The sequence below is a fragment of the Somniosus microcephalus genome, unplaced genomic scaffold (assembly GCF_052327205.1).
Source record: "Somniosus microcephalus isolate GS21.2 unplaced genomic scaffold, FLI_Smic_1.0 unresolved_chr4, whole genome shotgun sequence".
Taxonomy (NCBI): domain Eukaryota; kingdom Metazoa; phylum Chordata; class Chondrichthyes; order Squaliformes; family Somniosidae; genus Somniosus; species Somniosus microcephalus.
The window spans coordinates 45666634-45686191 of NW_028225182.1; the positions used below are offsets into that span (position 1 = coordinate 45666634).

At 45.2% G+C, this 19558-nt stretch overlaps 8 non-coding genes across 8 annotated transcripts; 4 read left to right on the top strand and 4 right to left on the bottom strand.

Moving 5' to 3' along the window:
• The first annotated feature begins 5479 nt into the window (after window positions 1–5479).
• Window positions 5480–5552, top strand: trnak-cuu (transfer RNA lysine (anticodon CUU)). Its single transcript has one exon. It is a non-coding gene; the product is annotated as a tRNA-Lys (tRNA).
• A 2397-nt stretch (window positions 5553–7949) lies between these two features.
• On the bottom strand, window positions 7950–8032 carry trnal-cag (transfer RNA leucine (anticodon CAG)). Its single transcript has one exon. It is a non-coding gene; the product is annotated as a tRNA-Leu (tRNA).
• Window positions 8033–9250: 1218 nt separating this feature from the next.
• Window positions 9251–9323, top strand: trnak-cuu (transfer RNA lysine (anticodon CUU)). Its single transcript has one exon. It is a non-coding gene; the product is annotated as a tRNA-Lys (tRNA).
• Window positions 9324–11720: 2397 nt separating this feature from the next.
• On the bottom strand, window positions 11721–11803 carry trnal-cag (transfer RNA leucine (anticodon CAG)). Its single transcript has one exon. It is a non-coding gene; the product is annotated as a tRNA-Leu (tRNA).
• Window positions 11804–13020: 1217 nt separating this feature from the next.
• Window positions 13021–13093, top strand: trnak-cuu (transfer RNA lysine (anticodon CUU)). Its single transcript has one exon. It is a non-coding gene; the product is annotated as a tRNA-Lys (tRNA).
• A 2397-nt stretch (window positions 13094–15490) lies between these two features.
• On the bottom strand, window positions 15491–15573 carry trnal-cag (transfer RNA leucine (anticodon CAG)). Its single transcript has one exon. It is a non-coding gene; the product is annotated as a tRNA-Leu (tRNA).
• Window positions 15574–16790: 1217 nt separating this feature from the next.
• Window positions 16791–16863, top strand: trnak-cuu (transfer RNA lysine (anticodon CUU)). The gene has a single exon. It is a non-coding gene; the product is annotated as a tRNA-Lys (tRNA).
• A 2397-nt stretch (window positions 16864–19260) lies between these two features.
• trnal-cag (transfer RNA leucine (anticodon CAG)) lies at window positions 19261–19343 on the bottom strand. The gene has a single exon. It is a non-coding gene; the product is annotated as a tRNA-Leu (tRNA).
• Between the last annotated feature and the right edge of the window lie 215 nt (window positions 19344–19558).

Sequence of the window (19558 nt, forward strand, 5' to 3'; positions counted from 1 at the left end):
TGTGTGGTGGCCGGGAATCGATAGAGAAATCGAAGAGATGACCAAGAGCTGTGCAGGATGCCAGAAGGTCCAAAACGCCCCACCACAAGCTCCTCTGCATCCATGGGAGTGGCCCTCGTCTCCATGGCAAAGGGTGCACATTGATTTTGCTGGTCCCTTCATGGACTCGATGTTTTTAATTGCGGTGGATGCACATTCAAAGTGGCCAGAGGTAATAAAAATGTCCTCAACCACCACGGAAAAAACTATCGCAGTTTTACGAACCATATTCGCCAGGAATGGGCTGCCTGAACAGATTTGCTCTGACAATGGACCACAGTTTGTGTCTGAAGAGTTCCGGAGGTTCTTAAAGAACAATGGTGTTAAGCATTACACATCTGCCCCATATCATCCAGCCACTAATGGATTGGCTGAGAGGTTTGTCCAAACATTCAAGAAGGCTATCAAGGCAATGTCTAATGAAGATATACCCCTACAACACAAGGTGGACAACTTCTTGTTTGCCTACCGGAATGTGACACATGCGGTTACCAACCAAACTCCAGCCAAGATGTTCTTCAATCGAAGACCACGATGCCACTTGGATTTGGTTAAGCCAAACGTCCGAAGAGATGTGGAGAACAGGCAGTTTCAGAATATGAATGAAAGGCCGACCAGGAGTTTTAAGATAGGTCAACCAGTTTTGGCCCGGGACTACCGCACTGAGAAATGGCAGCCAGGAATGATTTGCACACGACAAGGACCTCTCATGTATACCGTGGACGTTGGGGAGAGCATTGTAAGATGCCATGCTGACCAGATTCTAGAGTCACTGCAAAACGTCAACTCCACACCACGATCTGATACACCTGGTAATGAAACCAACGTTCCAACTGCAGCTGCCGCAGAACCGGTAATATTGGAAGCAGATGAACCAAACAACGACATTGATCCCGACTCAACATTGCCAGAAGAAGCTGATACCCCAAAGAGGCGTTATCCAGACAGAATCAGGAAGCCTCCTCAAAGGCTGAACTTATAATTGCTTAAACTTAACCAATGTATCTAGCAACAGTAATTTTGATTGTAATTAGTTATCATTTAGTTGTTAAATGAATGTTATATACTGTTTATCTGAAAGGGGAGGAATTGTTGTGTATGTACCTTTAAGAGAATAACTGGTCTCAGACTGCAGTACCGGCAGTGACCACCCCTATATAAAAGGCGCTAGTGAGCCTCTGTGTTTTTAGTTTCACTATTGGCTTCCACCAGTAAAGACTTATTTTGTTCACTCCTGCTGTCCGTGTCTCAATTATTCACAGACGTAACATTTTCAAAATCCTTTTCCACTGGCTTCTCTGGGGTTACCAGGTTTTGCAGTAAGCCATACGTTTTTGCACCCATTGAATTCAACAATACCAGTGCTTTCCTGTCATCTGGCACTTCATTCGCCTTGCAGTACACTTCTATGCGTTCGACATATGTCGTCCAATCATCGACTTCATTGTCGAATGCTGTGACACTGCCACTCTTCGGCATCCCCGGGTGTGGTTAGACTGGCTCAAAATGGCATCTCCCGCGCTCTCCCTTCTTCTCCGCTGCGGCTCAAAATGGCGTTTCCTGCGCACTCCCTTCTTCTCCGCTGCGGCTCAAAATGGCATCTCCCGCGCTTTCCTTTCTTCCCCGCTGACGCTGCTCGCCCCCTGAACTCCACCTCTCTCATTGACGCCGCTCGGTCCTGAACAGCGGCTGCGCCCTGTGCACTCTACCCTCTCTCTTCTAGCGTCGACGCCGATCGGTTCCGAACAGCGGCTGTGCCCTGTGCACTCTACCCTCTCTCTTTTCCCATCAACGCCGCTTGGTCCTGAACACCAGCTGCGCCCTGTGCACTCTACCCTCTCTGTGCTCCCATCGACGCTGCTCGGCCTTTTCCTGTGCCGTCAGTCGGCTCTAGCCACCGCTGTGTGGGAAGGGTCTGTGCCATACCTGTTGCCAGCCCATTTCGCTGGAGTCTCCGTTGGATGGTCGACGCCCGTGCTTCTGGAATTGGCCTTCTTCTGCAGAGTTGCAGGTAGGTTCGAATCTGCTCGTCGCCAAAGTTAAATCCGTGTATCTTGATGTTGTGTGTCCTTCAATAACTAGACAAGAGACTGCAGAGAACAATCAACAGGTGTTTACTGGATGAGGGTTACTCTAAAACTAACTGCACAGATCCCTACTCAGGGTTATATACAGGTGTGGTCACTGCCGGTACTACAGTGTACAGGAGCTGTAAAAAGTAGTTCTCCCCTTAAAGGTACATACACTACAACTCCCAAATCCTTGAATATACTCAATGACTGAGCATCCACTGCCTTCTGAGGTTGAGAATTGCAAAGATTCACGAGCCTCTGTGTGAAGAAATGTCTCCTCATCTCTGTCTCAAATGGCCGGCCCCTTATCCTGAGACTCTGCTACCTAGATCTAGACTCTCCAGCCAGGGGAAACAGCCTCACAGCGTGTACCCTTTCAAGCCCTCCAAGAAAATTATACCTTTCAATGAGAACACCTCTCGTTCTGCTGAACTCCAGAGATTATAGGCCCAATCGACTCAATCTCTCCTCATAGGACAATCCTATCATCATTGAAATTAATCAGGTTTGATTCCCAGTCGGGGATTTCAGTTCTGACAAAGACAATTGAAGTCTGTGAGACTCTTAATAATTGTATTAAAACCAACAAAAATGTGTGTTGCACACTGAAGGAAATTGTAACGTGTTTGCTGGGTGACAGTCAAGCTTAATAACTTTCTTCATAGATTTATAGCAAAAGGCGATTAATTTATCCAGCGTTTCCGTAGTTAAGTGGTTATCACGTTCGCCTAACGCGCGAAAGATCCCCGGTTCGAAACCAAGTGGAAACATTTTGTAAATCATGTTCATTTAAATCGTAGAAAAATGGAACAATTCGCATTTCTAATGCAATGTAACAAAGTCCTGTTACAATTGTGTTATTCTGTACAGTTCAGCATACACACAGAACACTATGGTGTCGCTCGCTCACTTCCGTTTCCAGCTCTGACCGTGCAGACAACCCCTCTCAAAGCTGCACATTCCGGCTGCTTTCAGTTGAATTGTGAAAGATTATTCAAGGATCCTGCAGCTTTACCTCGGTTCACAACAGCAGATCTAAGCCGCGTTTCTGCAAACTACGAACCATGTTTTCCAGAATTCCAAGGTGTATAAGGAACTCAACCATTAAAATCCCTTTCATTAACCACAGGGTTTCAGGCAATTTTCTATGATTCTATAAAAAGTTATTAATGTTTGACTGTCATCCGGTAAATATGTTAGCAATTCCTGCAGTGTGCAACAAAATGTTGTGGGTTGATTACTGACAATAGAAATATTATGAAGTGTCTCACAGACTTCAATGATCCCTTAATACCGTTGGTTAACTAAAATCTATCAATCGCAGGTTAAAATGAGAAATTCATGTTGCATCTTTGAAAGAGCTATCCAATCAGGCCCACTCCGCTGCTCTTCCCCCATAGACCTGCTGACACTCCTGCCAGTGGAAACTGTTCCCCCATAATTTTGATCACCTCTATTAAATCTCCCCTGACCAGTGATTAATGGAGTTCAACGTGGGCAAGTGTCAGATCATCCACTTGGCGCCTAGCAAAGATCGGTCAGTGAATTAAAAACGGTGATATCAAAATTATTTCCCTAACCGGGAATCGAACCCATCGCAACACTGATAGGAATAAGTTATTGAATCATTTAATGGTGCCTCGAAAAATGTCACACTGCTAAATTAAAATCACTGCTATAATGTGTTTCGGTGTTGAAGAAGGGGATTGAAAATGACAATAAAAAAGCCCAGATTGCGCCCGCGGTGAGACAGAGCTCGAACTTAGAAAGAAGGTGGTGCTGCGAAGTAACCGCTGAGCGAAAGCTGACACCGGTTAAAAAACGAGAAACCGCTCAATATAAAGGATGAGCTCACAAACACCAGGCGCAGTGCAGTCTGGTCAACGACAAGCCCCTCCTTTCTTATTCAGAGACATGAACGGGAGTCAGACGCCACAAACTTTAATTAAAAGCACGAATACGAGTAACACTAACTTCCAAACCTTCACTGTTAAAATTATATCACTTTATTCCAAATCGGGCTGCGTAGAATCTGAAAATCAGCACCATGGGATTTGATGTTCACTGCTGATTCTATTTTCCTGTTAAATATGACAAAAGTTGTCCCAGATTCCTGGTGTCATCAGCAATGAGCACTTTAACCCAGACTCCTGAAGCACAGTGTGTAAAATGTGATATGGGTAACAGTTAACATGCAAAGCAAAAATAAAGTGATTGAAGTATCGACTCTCGCTCAGTTATCATTTCCTTCATTGGGCAAAAGAATATTATCGGTTAATTAATTATGCTTTTCCGTGAAAGCAACATAAAATTTGAAAAAATCATTTTCCCAACTTGGGACTCGAACCCACGACCTTAACAATGAAAAGTCCCGAACAACTAGAATTAGCCGGGCTCGAGAAGCTGATACGTCCTTGGTCTGTGATTGCAGCCAGGCGCCGAGTGGCTCGGCCTCAGGGTAAACCACGAGCCAGGTTATCCTTATTTCCAAGGTGTGCAGGGAAATCAAGCATCAAAAGCCCTTTCATTAACCATAGCGATTCAGGCAATTTTCTGATCGCAAAGCGCTTTCTCACCTTGTCAATATCTCTCGTCTATTTGCCGGTGTTTCCCGATTCTGCCTGTCTCTCTGGCTCTGTTTATTGTGTGTGTGACCATCTGCAGGTTGATTTTGAGCGAATACCTGCGCTTGTGTCTTGTCACATTAAATAAATGAGGAATTGTGGCGCTTCTCTCCATGACACTGGGGAAAGAGTGAGGCAGTCTTTGGAGCAACTGTCTGGTTATTGTGAAACAGCAAAGAAAACATTAATTCTGGGATTACCCGGAAAAACAGTGACCCTGACGGGATTTGAACACGCAGCCTTCTGATCTGGAGTCAGACGCGCTACCAATTGCGCCAAGAGATCCTCAATATAAGCTGTGCTGTTTTTATATACACACGTTCCATAAACACTGTTGCATTCCTCCTGCCTTCTCCTGATTCCTCAGTGTCATGCACAGAAGCGCCTGATGCCCTCATTTGTTTAACGTAACAAACAGACACAAACACAGGTATTCCTTCAAAATCAACCCGCAGGTGGCCACAGACACAATAAACAGAGCCAGAGAGAAAGACAGAATCGGGAATCTCCGGGAAATAGACAAGAGATATTGACAAAGACTAAAGCGCTTTGCGATCAGAAAATTGCCTGAACCCCTGTGGTTAATGAAAGGGATTATGCTGCTTGAGTTCCTTATGCGCCTTGGGCTTCTGGAGAACTTGTTTCGCAGTTTGCAGAAACGCGGCTCAGACATGCTGTTGTGACCGGGCCGGAGCCACCAGGTACCTGACTGCAATCAGCGACAATGCAATACAGCTCTAACAGGCCCGGCTAGCTCAGTCGGTAGAGCATGAGACTCTTAATCTCAGGGTCGTGGATTCGAGCCCCACGTTGGGCGGTATTTATTTGGTTAAACTTTTATGTTGCTTTCAAAGCGTCATTAATTGAGCGATAACCTTGTTTTGCACAATGAAAGAAATGCGAACTGAGAAAATACTGCAGATGCTGGAAATCTGAATTGAAACAGAAAATGCTGGAGATACTCAGCAGGTCAGGCAGCTTCTGCGAAGAGAGAAACAGAGTTAACGTTTCAGGTCGATAACCTTTCGTCAGAACTGGTAAAAAGAGGTAATGGGACAGATTTTTAAGCAAGTGTAGGGGATTCTATGAGATCATGGCTGATCTCCTGCCTCAATTCCATTCACCGGCCCTATCGCCATATCCCTTGAAGCCCTTACCAGTCAGAAATCTACCGACTTCTGTTTTGAACATACCCAATGACTGAGCCTCCACAACCCTCTGGGGTAGAGAATTCCAAAGATTCACCACCCTCTGTGTGAAGAAATTTCTTCTCCTCTCAGTCCTGAATGGCCTAACCTTTATCCTGAGGCTGTGGCCCCTGGTTCTAGACTCCCCAGCCAAGGGAAACATTTTCCCAGCATCCAACCGATCAAACCCTGTAATAATTTTGCATGCTTAATGAGATCCCCTCTCATTCTTCCGAATTCAAGAGATTGCAGGCCTAGTTTACTCAATCTCTTCTCATACGAGGTCAGTGACAGTCTTGCAAATGTTGACTTGATATTCGGTAGTGGGGTCATGGTCCAGGCGGAGGTAGGATGAGGTGTTGGAGAGTTGGCGTACAGCTTCCGCTAGGTAGAGGTCGGTTCGCCAAACAGCAACAGCACCACCCTTGTCAGCAGGTTTTGTGCTTTGCATGTTAACTGTTAACTGTTACCCATATCTCATTTTACACAATATATGGGCTATTCCAGCTCCTAATTCTTTTGTTCTTAGTTGTTATTTCCTCACACAGGAGAGCAATCTCGCCCCTGGACAAGCAGAAGGAGCAAGTTCCAACAAAATGATTCCGCAAACGTGATAACTGCTACACTGTGGAACCGTCTCCACTTTCAGGACCAGGTCAGATGGAAATGTTAAAAATTTTTGAGGATGTAACTGGTAGAATAGATAAGGGAGAACCAGTGGATGTGGTGTATTTGGACTTTCAGAAGGCTTTCGATAAGGTCCCACATAATAGATTGGCGTGCAAAGTTAAAGCACATGGGATCGGGTGTAAGATACTGACTTGGATAGAGAACTGGTTGGCAGACAGGAAGCAAAGAGTATGTCTAAACGGGCCTTTATCCAAGTGGCAGGCAGTTACTAGTGGGGTAGGGCAGGGATACGTGCTAGGACCCCAGCTACTCACAATGTATATTAATGATCTAGAAGGTTGAACTAGATGTAATAACTCCAAGTTTGCAGACGACACAAAGCTGGGTTGGCATGTGTGCTGTGAGGAGGATGCAGAGAACCTCCAGTATGATATGGACAGGTTAGGTGATTTAGCAGAAGCATGGCAGATGCAGTATAATGTGGATAAATGTGAGGTTATCAACTTTGGTGGCAAAAACAGGAAGACAGCTTATTATCAGAATGTCAATAGATTGGGAAAAGGGGAACTGCAATGAGACCTGGGTGTCTGTGTGCACCAATCGCTGAAGGTAAGCCTGCAGGTGCAGCAGGTGGTTAAGAAGGCAAATGTTGGCCTTTTCAGTGAGAGGTTTCGAGTACAGGAGCAAGGATGTCTTGCTGCAGTTGTACAAGGCCTTAGTGAGACCATACCTTGAGTATTGTGTGCAGCTTTGGTCACCTTATCTGAGGAAGGATGTTCTTGCCATGGAGGGAGTGCAGCGAAGATTCTCCAGACTGATACATGGGATGGCAGGAATGACGTATGAAGACAGATTGAGATGATTAGGCTTATATTCGCTAGAGTTTAGAAGAACGAGAGGGGATCTCATTGAAACTTACAAAATTCTAACAGGACAAGACACGCTAGATGCAGGAAGAATGATCCCGATGGTGCGGGAATCCAGAACCAGCAGTCACAGTCTAAGGATAAGGGGTAAGCCACATAGGGTTGAGATGAGGAGGAATTTCTTCACCCAGAGAGTGGTGAACCTGTTGAATTCTGTACCACAGAAGGCAGTTGAGGCCAATTCATTAAATATATTCAAGAAGGAGTTAGATATATTTCTTAAGGCTAAAGAGATAAAGGGATATGGGGAGAAAGCAGGGACAGGGTACTGAATGTGGATGATCAGCCATGATCTCATTAAATTGCGGAGCAGGCTCGAGTGGCCGAATGGCCTACTCCTGCTCCTATCTTCTATGTTTCTATGTGAATGGAGCAGGTGAACTGCTGAATCCCACTTTTAAGGGATGTCCCAAAGTGCTTGACAGTGGTGTGAAAATAAATGAGTTCCGCGTGGTAATTAAAAGTAAAGACTGTCAGAAGTGTGATTCGAACCCACGCTTCAAGAGGAGACTGCGACCTGAACGCAGCGCCTTAGACCGCTCGGCCATCCTGACTTGTTGAGTTAATTTTTGCATCTCATCCCTTCCACATGAAGAACGTTTCCGTCCGGGTGCTTGTTCAATGCTGTTGAAGGCTCAGTGACCGGGATATCATCTCCCCCGGGGTTTTCCTGAGCTTGTGCTCGGTGTATGGGGAGGTTTGTTCCGGATCCCTGGTATCTTGCAGCTCCAGGGATGGGCAGTAACAATCTGAGCTCTGGAGCTGGAGAAAAGCGAATAATTAATGGGTTTGTTTTCAGGCCTGAAATGCGGCTTAGATCTGTTGGTACTAACCGAGGCCGGGGCTGCGAGATATTTCAGTTTGTTCACGTTTAATCAGAAGAATATCCGCAGTCAGGAGCTGAAAAGGACCAAGAGCTGAAAAAACACCAGAAAAAAGATAAGAAATATCAGCAATTGTGATCAACTCTTTAATGTGTGTTCTGGTAGTTTAGTGGTTTAATTGTTTTAATCAACATTCATTAACCGAAAGCGTTGTTTTGCAGAATGAAAGAAATGCTCACAGTAAGGGACAGTCGAAAGTTGAGTAATTTAACTTTAATAATTTGTGAAAGTTTATTCATTGACGAAGATTTATACCCTATAAGAATTTACGCACCGTGTATTTTAGGAGTCTGCTTTAAATTGTTCGTTGCTTCTGACACAAGAAACCTGTTAAATTTATTTCACAGAAAAATAAAGTTTCCGCCCGGGCTCGACCCGTAAGACTTTTCGCCTGTGAGGCAAACGTGATAACCGCTACACTACAGAAACCTCTGCTTAACCCGCGCTTTTTTTATATGCACACGTTCCACAAACACTGTTTCATTCCTCCTGCCTTCTCCTGATTCCTCATTGTCATGCACAGAAGCGCCTGATGCCCTCATTTGTTTAACGTAACAAGCAGACACAAACACAGGTATTCCTTCAAAATCAACCCGCAGGTGGCCACAGACACAATAAACAGAGCCAGAGAGAAAGACAGAATCGGGAATCTCCGGGAAATAGACAAGAGATATTGACAAAGACTAAAGCGCTTTGCGATCAGAAAATTGCTTGAACCCCTGTGGTTAATGAAAGGGATTTTGCTGCTTGAGTTCCTTATACGCCTTGGGCTTCTGGAGAACTTGTTTCGCAGTTTGCAGAAACGCGGCTCAGACATGCTGTTGTGACCGGGCCGGAGCCACCAGGTACCTGACTGCAATCAGCGACAATGCGAAACAGCTCTAACAGGCCCGGCTAGCTCAGTCGGTAGAGCATGAGACTCTTAATCTCAGGGTCGTGGGTTCGAGCCCCACGTTGGGCGGTATTTATTTGGTTAAACTTTTATGTTGCTTTCAAAGCGTCATTAATTGAGCGATAACCTTGTTTTGCACAATGAAAGAAATGCGAACTGAGAAAATACTGCAGATGCTAGAAATCTGAATTGAAACAGAAAATGCTGGAGATACTCAGCAGGTCAGGCAGCTTCTGCGAAGAGAGAAACAGAGTTAACGTTTCAGGTCGATAACCTTTCGTCAGAACTGGTAAAAAGAGGTAATGGGACAGATTTTTAAGCAAGTGTAGGGGATTCTATGAGATCATGGCTGATCTCCTGCCTCAATTCCATTCACCGGCCCTATCGCCATATCCCTTGAAGCCCTTACCAGTCAGAAATCTACCGACTTCTGTTTTGAACATACCCAATGACTGAGCCTCCACAGCCCTCTGGGGTAGAGAATTCCAAAGATTCACCACCCTCTGTGTGAAGAAATTTCTTCTCCTCTCAGTCCTGAATGGCCTAACCTTTATCCTGAGGCTGTGGCCCCTGGTTCTAGACTCCCCAGCCAAGGGAAACATTTTCCCAGCATCCAACCGATCAAACCCTGTAATAATTTTGCATGCTTAATGAGATCCCCTCTCATTCTTCCGAATTCAAGAGATTGCAGGCCTAGTTTACTCAATCTCTTCTCATACGAGGTCAGTGACAGTCTTGCAAATGGTGACTTGATATTCGGTAGTGGGGTCATGGTCCAGGCGGAGGTAGGATGAGGTGTTGGAGAGTTGGCGTACAGCTTCCGCTAGGTAGAGGTCGGTTCGCCAAACAGCAACAGCACCACCCTTGTCAGCAGGTTTTGTGCTTTGCATGTTAACTGTTAACTGTTACCCATATCTCATTTTATACAATATATGGGCTATTCCAGCTCCTAATTCTTTTGTTCTTAGTTGTTATTTCCTCACACAGGAGAGCAATCTCGCCCCTGGACAAGCAGAAGGAGCAAGTTCCAACAAAATGATTCCGCAAATGTGATAACTGCTACACTGTGGAACCGTCTCCACTTTCGGTACCAGGTCAGATGGAAATGTTAAAAATTTTTGAGGATGTAACTGGTAGAATAGATAAGGGAGAACCAGTGGATGTGGTGTATTTGGACTTTCAGAAGGCTTTCGATAAGGTCCCACATAATAGATTGGCGTGCAAAGTTAAAGCACATGGGATCGGGTGTAAGATACTGACTTGGATAGAGAACTGGTTGGCAGACAGGAAGCAAAGAGTATGTCTAAACGGGCCTTTATCCAAGTGGCAGGCAGTTACTAGTGGGGTAGGGCAGGGATACGTGCTAGGACCCCAGCTACTCACAATATATATTAATGATCTAGAAGGTTGAACTAGATGTAATAACTACAAGTTTGCAGACGACACAAAGCTGGGTTGGCATGTGTGCTGTGAGGATGATGCAGAGAACCTCCAGTGTGATATGGACAGGTTAGGTGATTTAGCAGAAGCATGGCAGATGCAGTATAATGTGGATAAATGTGAGGTTATCAACTTTGGTGGCAAAAACAGGAAGACAGCTTATTATCAGAATGTCAATAGATTGGGAAAAGGGGAACTGCAATGAGACCTGGGTGTCCGTGTGCACCAATCGCTGAAGGTAAGCCTGCAGGTGCAGCAGGTGGTTAAGAAGGCAAATGTTGGCCTTTTCAGTGAGAGGTTTCGAGTACAGGAGCAAGGATGTCTTGCTGCAGTTGTACAAGGCCTTAGTGAGACCATACCTTGAGTATTGTGTGCAGCTTTGGTCACCTTATCTGAGGAAGGATGTTCTTGCCATGGAGGGAGTGCAGCGAAGATTCTCCAGACTGATACATGGGATGGCAGGAATGACGTATGAAGACAGATTGAGATGATTAGGCTTATATTCGCTAGAGTTTAGAAGAACGAGAGGGGATCTCATTGAAACTTACAAAATTCTAACAGGACAAGACACGCTAGATGCAGGAAGAATGATCCCGATGGTGCGGGAATCCAGAACCAGCAGTCACAGTCTAAGGATAAGGGGTAAGCCACATAGGGTTGAGATGAGGAGGAATTTCTTCACCCAGAGAGTGGTGAACCTGTTGAATTCTGTACCACAGAAGGCAGTTGAGGCCAATTCATTAAATATATTCAAGAAGGAGTTAGATATATTTCTTAAGGCTAAAGAGATAAAGGGATATGGGGAGAAAGCAGGGACAGGGTACTGAATGTGGATGATCAGCCATGATCTCATTAAATTGCGGAGCAGGCTCGAGTGGCCGAATGGCCTACTCCTGCTCCTATCTTCTATGTTTCTATGTGAATGGAGCAGGTGAACTGCTGAATCCCACTTTTAAGGGATGTCCCAAAGTGCTTGACAGTGGTGTGAAAATAAATGAGTTCCGCGTGGTAATTAAAAGTAAAGACTGTCAGAAGTGGGATTCGAACCCACGCCTCCAGAGGAGACTGCGACCTGAACGCAGCGCCTTAGACCGCTCGGCCATCCTGACTTGTTGAGTTAATTTTTGCATCTCATCACTTCCACATGAAGAACGTTTCCGTCCGGGTGCTTGTTCAATGCTGTTGAAGGCTCAGTGACCGGGATATCATCTCCCCCGGGGTTTTCCTGAGCTTGTGCTCGGTGTATGGGGAGGTTTGTCCCGGATCCCTGGTATCTTGCAGCTCCAGGGATGGGCAGTAACAATCTGAGCTCTGGAGCTGGAGAAAAGCGAATAATTAATGGGATTGTTTTCAGGCCTGAAATGCGGCTTAGATCTGTTGGTACTAACCGAGGCCGGGGCTGCGAGATATTTCAGTTTGTTCACGTTTAATCAGAAGAATATCCGCAGTCAGGAGCTGAAAAGGACCAAGAGCTGAAAAAACACCAGAAAAAAGATAAGAAATATCAGCAATTGTGATCAACTCTTTAATGTGTGTTCTGGTAGTTTAGTGGTTTAATTGTTTTAATCAACATTCATTAACCGAAAGCGTTGTTTTGCAGAATGAAAGAAATGCTCACAGTAAGGGACAGTCGAAAGTTGAGTAATTTAACTTTAATAATTTGTGAAAGTTTATTCATTGACGAAGATTTATACCCTATAAGAATTTACGCACCGTGTATTTTAGGAGTCTGCTTTAAATTGTTCGTTGCTTCTGACACAAGAAACCTGTTAAATTTATTTCACAGAAAAATAAAGTTTCCGCCCGGGCTCGACCCGGTGACTTTTCGCGTGTGAGGCAAACGTGATAACCGCTACACTACAGAAACCTCTGCTTAACCCGCGCTTTTTTTATATGCACACGTTCCACAAACACTGTTTCATTCCTCCTGCCTTCTCCTGATTCCTCATTGTCATGCACAGAAGCGCCTGATGCCCTCATTTGTTTAACGTAACAAGCAGACACAAACACAGGTATTCCTTCAAAATCAACCCGCAGGTGGCCACAGACACAATAAACAGAGCCAGAGAGAAAGACAGAATCGGGAATCTCCGGGAAATAGACAAGAGATATTGACAAAGACTAAAGCGCTTTGCGATCAGAAAATTGCCTGAACCCCTGTGGTTAATGAAAGGGATTTTGCTGCTTGAGTTCCTTATACGCCTTGGGCTTCTGGAGAACTTGTTTCGCAGTTTGCAGAAACGCGGCTCAGACATGCTGTTGTGACCGGGCCGGAGCTACCAGGTACCTGACTGCAATCAGCGACAATGCAATACAGCTCTCACAGGCCCGGCTAGCTCAGTCGGTAGAGCATGAGACTCTTAATCTCAGGGTCGTGGGTTCGAGCCCCACGTTGGGCGGTATTTATTTGGTTAAACTTTTATGTTGCTTTCAAAGCGTCATTAATTGAGCGATAACCTTGTTTTGCACAATGAAAGAAATGCGAACTGAGAAAATACTGCAGATGCTGGAAATCTGAATTGAAACAGAAAATGCTGGAGATACTCAGCAGGTCAGGCAGCTTCTGCGAAGAGAGAAACAGAGTTAACGTTTCAGGTCGATAACCTTTCGTCAGAACTGGTAAAAAGAGGTAATGGGACAGATTTTTAAGCAAGTGTAGGGGATTCTATGAGATCATGGCTGATCTCCTGCCTCAATTCCATTCACCGGCCCTATCGCCATATCCCTTGAAGCCCTTACCAGTCAGAAATCTACCGACTTCTGTTTTGAACATACCCAATGACTGAGCCTCCACAGCCCTCTGGGGTAGAGAATTCCAAAGATTCACCACCCTCTGTGTGAAGAAATTTCTTCTCCTCTCAGTCCTGAATGGCCTAACCTTTATCCTGAGGCTGTGGCCCCTGGTTCTAGACTCCCCAGCCAAGGGAAACATTTTCCCAGCATCCAACCGATCAAACCCTGTAATAATTTTGCATGCTTAATGAGATCCCCTCTCATTCTTCCGAATTCAAGAGATTGCAGGCCTAGTTTACTCAATCTCTTCTCATACGAGGTCAGTGACAGTCTTGCAAATGGTGACTTGATATTCGGTAGTGGGGTCATGGTCCAGGCGGAGGTAGGATGAGGTGTTGGAGAGTTGGCGTACAGCTTCCGCTAGGTAGAGGTCGGTTCGCCAAACAGCAACAGCACCACCCTTGTCAGCAGGTTTTGTGCTTTGCATGTTAACTGTTAACTGTTACCCATATCCCATTTTACACAATATATGGGCTATTCCAGCTCCTAATTCTTTTGTTCTTAGTTGTTATTTCCTCACACAGGAGAGCAATCTCGCCCCTGGACAAGCAGAAGGAGCAAGTTCCAACAAAATGATTCCGCAAACGTGATAACTGCTACACTGTGGAACCGTCTCCACTTTCAGTACCAGGTCAGATGGAAATGTTAAAAATTTTTGAGGATGTAACTGGTAGAATAGATAAGGGAGAACCAGTGGATGTGGTGTATTTGGACTTTCAGAAGGCTTTCGATAAGGTCCCACATAATAGATTGGCGTGCAAAGTTAAAGCACATGGGATCGGGTGTAAGATACTGACTTGGATAGAGAACTGGTTGGCAGACAGGAAGCAAAGAGTATGTCTAAACGGGCCTTTATCCAAGTGGCAGGCAGTTACTAGTGGGGTAGGGCAGGGATACGTGCTAGGACCCCAGCTACTCACAATATATATTAATGATCTAGAAGGTTGAACTAGATGTAATAACTCCAAGTTTGCAGACGACACAAAGCTGGGTTGGCATGTGTGCTGTGAGGAGGATGCAGAGAACCTCCAGTATGATATGGACAGGTTAGGTGATTTAGCAGAAGCATGGCAGATGCAGTATAATGTGGATAAATGTGAGGTTATCAACTTTGGTGGCAAAAACAGGAAGACAGCTTATTATCAGAATGTCAATAGATTGGGAAAAGGGGAACTGCAATGAGACCTGGGTGTCCGTGTGCACCAATCGCTGAAGGTAAGCCTGCAGGTGCAGCAGGTGGTTAAGAAGGCAAATGTTGGCCTTTTCAGTGAGAGGTTTCGAGTACAGGAGCAAGGATGTCTTGCTGCAGTTGTACAAGGCCTTAGTGAGACCATACCTTGAGTATTGTGTGCAGCTTTGGTCACCTTATCTGAGGAAGGATGTTCTTGCCATGGAGGGAGTGCAGCGAAGATTCTCCAGACTGATACATGGGATGGCAGGAATGACGTATGAAGACAGATTGAGATGATTAGGCTTATATTCGCTAGAGTTTAGAAGAACGAGAGGGGATCTCATTGAAACTTACAAAATTCTAACAGGACAAGACACGCTAGATGCAGGAAGAATGATCCCGATGGTGCGGGAATCCAGAACCAGCAGTCACAGTCTAAGGATAAGGGGTAAGCCACATAGGGTTGAGATGAGGAGGAATTTCTTCACCCAGAGAGTGGTGAACCTGTTGAATTCTGTACCACAGAAGGCAGTTGAGACCAATTCATTAAATATATTCAAGAAGGAGTTAGATATATTTCTTAAGGCTAAAGAGATAAAGGGATATGGGGAGAAAGCAGGGACAGGGTACTGAATGTGGATGATCAGCCATGATCTCATTAAATTGCGGAGCAGGCTCGAGTGGCCGAATGGCCTACTCCTGCTCCTATCTTCTATGTTTCTATGTGAATGGAGCAGGTGAACTGCTGAATCCCACTTTTAAGGGATGTCCCAAAGTGCTTGACAGTGGTGTGAAAATAAATGAGTTCCGCGTGGTAATTAAAAGTAAAGACTGTCAGAAGTGTGATTCGAACCCACGCTTCCAGAGGAGACTGCGACCTGAACGCAGCGCCTTAGACCGCTCGGCCATCCTGACTTGTTGATTTAATTTTTGCATCTCATCCCTTCCACATGAAGAACGTTTCCGTCCGGGTGCTTGTTCAATGCTGTTGAAGGCTCAGTGACCGGGATATCATCTCCCCCGGGGTTTTCCTGAGCTTGTGCTCGGTGTATGGGGAGGTTTGTCCCGGATCCCTGGTATCTTGCAGCTCCAGGGATGGGCAGTAACAATCTGAGCTCTGGAGCTGGAGAAAAGCGAATAATTAATGGGATTGTTTTCAGGCCTGAAATGCGGCTTAGATATGTTGGTACTAACCGAGGCCGGGGCTGCGAGATATTTCAGTTTGTTCACGTTTAATCAGAAGAATATCCGCAGTCAGGAGCTGAAAAGGACCAAGAGCTGAAAAAACACCAGAAAAAAGATAAGAAATATCAGCAATTGTGATCAACTCTTTAATGTGTGTTCTGGTAGTTTAGTGGTTTAATTGTTTTAATCAACATTCATTAACCGAAAGCGTTGTTTTGCAGAATGAAAGAAATGCTCACAGTAAGGGACAGTCGAAAGTTGAGTAATTTAACTTTAATAATTTGTGAAAGTTTATTCATTGACGAAGATTTATACCCTATAAGAATTTACGCACCGTGTATTTTAGGAGTCTGCTTTAAATTGTTCGTTGCTTCTGACACAAGAAACCTGTTAAATTTATTTCACAGAAAAATAAAGTTTCCGCCCGGGCTCGACCCGAAGACTTTTCGCCTGTGAGGCAAACGTGATAACCGCTACACTACAGAAACCTCTGCTTAACCCGCGCTTTTTTTATATGCACACGTTCCACAAACACTGTTTCATTCCTCCTGCCTTCTCCTGATTCCTCATTGTCATGCACAGAAGCGCCTGATGCCCTCATTTGTTTAACGTAACAAGCAGACACAAACACAGGTATTCCTTCAAAATCAACCCGCAGGTGGCCACAGACACAATAAACAGAGCCAGAGAGAAAGACAGAATCGGGAATCTCCGGGAAATAGACAAGAGATATTGACAAAGACTAAAGCGCTTTGCGATCAGAAAATTGCTTGAACCCCTGTGGTTAATGAAAGGGATTTTGCTGCTTGAGTTCCTTATACGCCTTGGGCTTCTGGAGAACTTGTTTCGCAGTTTGCAGAAACGCGGCTCAGACATGCTGTTGTGACCGGGCCGGAGCCACCAGGTACCTGACTGCAATCAGCGACAATGCGAAACAGCTCTAACAGGCCCGGCTAGCTCAGTCGGTAGAGCATGAGACTCTTAATCTTAGGGTCGTGGGTTCGAGCCCCACGTTGGGCGGTATTTATTTGGTTAAACTTTTATGTTGCTTTCAAAGCGTCATTAATTGAGCGATAACCTTGTTTTGCACAATGAAAGAAATGCGAACTGAGAAAATACTGCAGATGCTGGAAATCTGAATTGAAACAGAAAATGCTGGAGATACTCAGCAGGTCAGGCAGCTTCTGCGAAGAGAGAAACAGAGTTAACGTTTCAGGTCGATAACCTTTCGTCAGAACTGGTAAAAAGAGGTAATGGGACAGATTTTTAAGCAAGTGTAGGGGATTCTATGAGATCATGGCTGATCTCCTGCCTCAATTCCATTCACCGGCCCTATCGCCATATCCCTTGAAGCCCTTACCAGTCAGAAATCTACCGACTTCTGTTTTGAACATACCCAATGACTGAGCCTCCACAGCCCTCTGGGGTAGAGAATTCCAAAGATTCACCACCCTCTGTGTGAAGAAATTTCTTCTCCTCTCAGTCCTGAATGGCCTAACCTTTATCCTGAGGCTGTGGCCCCTGGTTCTAGACTCCCCAGCCAAGGGAAACATTTTCCCAGCATCCAACCGATCAAACCCTGTAATAATTTTGCATGCTTAATGAGATCCCCTCTCATTCTTCCGAATTCAAGAGATTGCAGGCCTAGTTTACTCAATCTCTTCTCATACGAGGTCAGTGACAGTCTTGCAAATGGTGACTTGATATTCGGTAGTGGGGTCATGGTCCAGGCGGAGGTAGGATGAGGTGTTGGAGAGTTGGCGTACAGCTTCCGCTAGGTAGAGGTCGGTTCGCCAAACAGCAACAGCACCACCCTTGTCAGCAGGTTTTGTGCTTTGCATGTTAACTGTTAACTGTTACCCATATCTCATTTTATACAATATATGGGCTATTCCAGCTCCTAATTCTTTTGTTCTTAGTTGTTATTTCCTCACACAGGAGAGCAATCTCGCCCCTGGACAAGCAGAAGGAGCAAGTTCCAACAAAATGATTCCGCAAATGTGATAACTGCTACACTGTGGAACCGTCTCCACTTTCGATACCAGGTCAGATGGAAATGTTAAAAATTTTTGAGGATGTAACTGGTAGAATAGATAAGGGAGAACCAGTGGATGTGGTGTATTTGGACTTTCAGAAGGCTTTCGATAAGGTCCCACATAATAGATTGGCGTGCAAAGTTAAAGCACATGGGATCGGGTGTAAGATACTGACTTGGATAGAGAACTGGTTGGCAGACAGGAAGCAAAGAGTATGTCTAAACGGGCCTTTATCCAAGTGGCAGGCAGTTACTAGTGGGGTAGGGCAGGGATACGTGCTAGGACCCCAGCTACTCACAATATTTATTAATGATCTAGAAGGTTGAACTAGATGTAATAACTACAAGTTTGCAGACGACACAAAGCTGGGTTGGCATGTGTGCTGTGAGGAGGATGCAGAGAACCTCCAGTGTGATATGGACAGGTTACGTGATTTAGCAGAAGCATGGCAGATGCAGTATAATGTGGATAAATGTGAGGTTATCAACTTTGGTGGCAAAAACAGGAAGACAGCTTATTATCAGAATGTCAATAGATTGGGAAAAGGGGAACTGCAATGAGACCTGGGTGTCCGTGTGCACCAATCGCTGAAGGTAAGCCTGCAGGTGCAGCAGGTGGTTAAGAAGGCAAATGTTGGCCTTTTCAGTGAGAGGTTTCGAGTACAGGAGCAAGGATGTCTTGCTGCAGTTGTACAAGGCCTTAGTGAGACCATACCTTGAGTATTGTGTGCAGCTTTGGTCACCTTATCTGAGGAAGGATGTTCTTGCCATGGAGGGAGTGCAGCGAAGATTCTCCAGACTGATACATGGGATGGCAGGAATGACGTATGAAGACAGATTGAGATGATTAGGCTTATATTCGCTAGAGTTTAGAAGAACGAGAGGGGATCTCATTGAAACTTACAAAATTCTAACAGGACAAGACACGCTAGATGCAGGAAGAATGATCCCGATGGTGCGGGAATCCAGAACCAGCAGTCACAGTCTAAGGATAAGGGGTAAGCTACATAGGGTTGAGATGAGGAGGAATTTCTTCACCCAGAGAGTGGTGAACCTGTTGAATTCTGTACCACAGAAGGCAGTTGAGGCCAATTCATTAAATATATTCAAGAAGGAGTTAGATATATTTCTTAAGGCTAAAGAGATAAAGGGATATGGGGAGAAAGCAGGGACAGGGTACTGAATGTGGATGATCAGCCATGATCTCATTAAATTGCGGAGCAGGCTCGAGTGGCCGAATGGCCTACTCCTGCTCCTATCTTCTATGTTTCTATGTGAATGGAGCAGGTGAACTGCTGAATCCCACTTTTAAGGGATGTCCCAAAGTGCTTGACAGTGGTGTGAAAATAAATGAGTTCCGCGTGGTAATTAAAAGTAAAGACTGTCAGAAGTGGGATTCGAACCCACGCCTCCAGAGGAGACTGCGACCTGAACGCAGCGCCTTAGACCGCTCGGCCATCCTGACTTGTTGAGTTAATTTTTGCATCTCATCACTTCCACATGAAGAACGTTTCCGTCCGGGTGCTTGTTCAATGCTGTTGAAGGCTCAGTGACCGGGATATCATCTCCCCCGGGGTTTTCCTGAGCTTGTGCTCGGTGTATGGGGAGGTTTGTCCCGGATCCCTGGTATCTTGCAGCTCCAGGGATGGGCAGTAACAATCTGAGCTCTGGAGCTGGAGA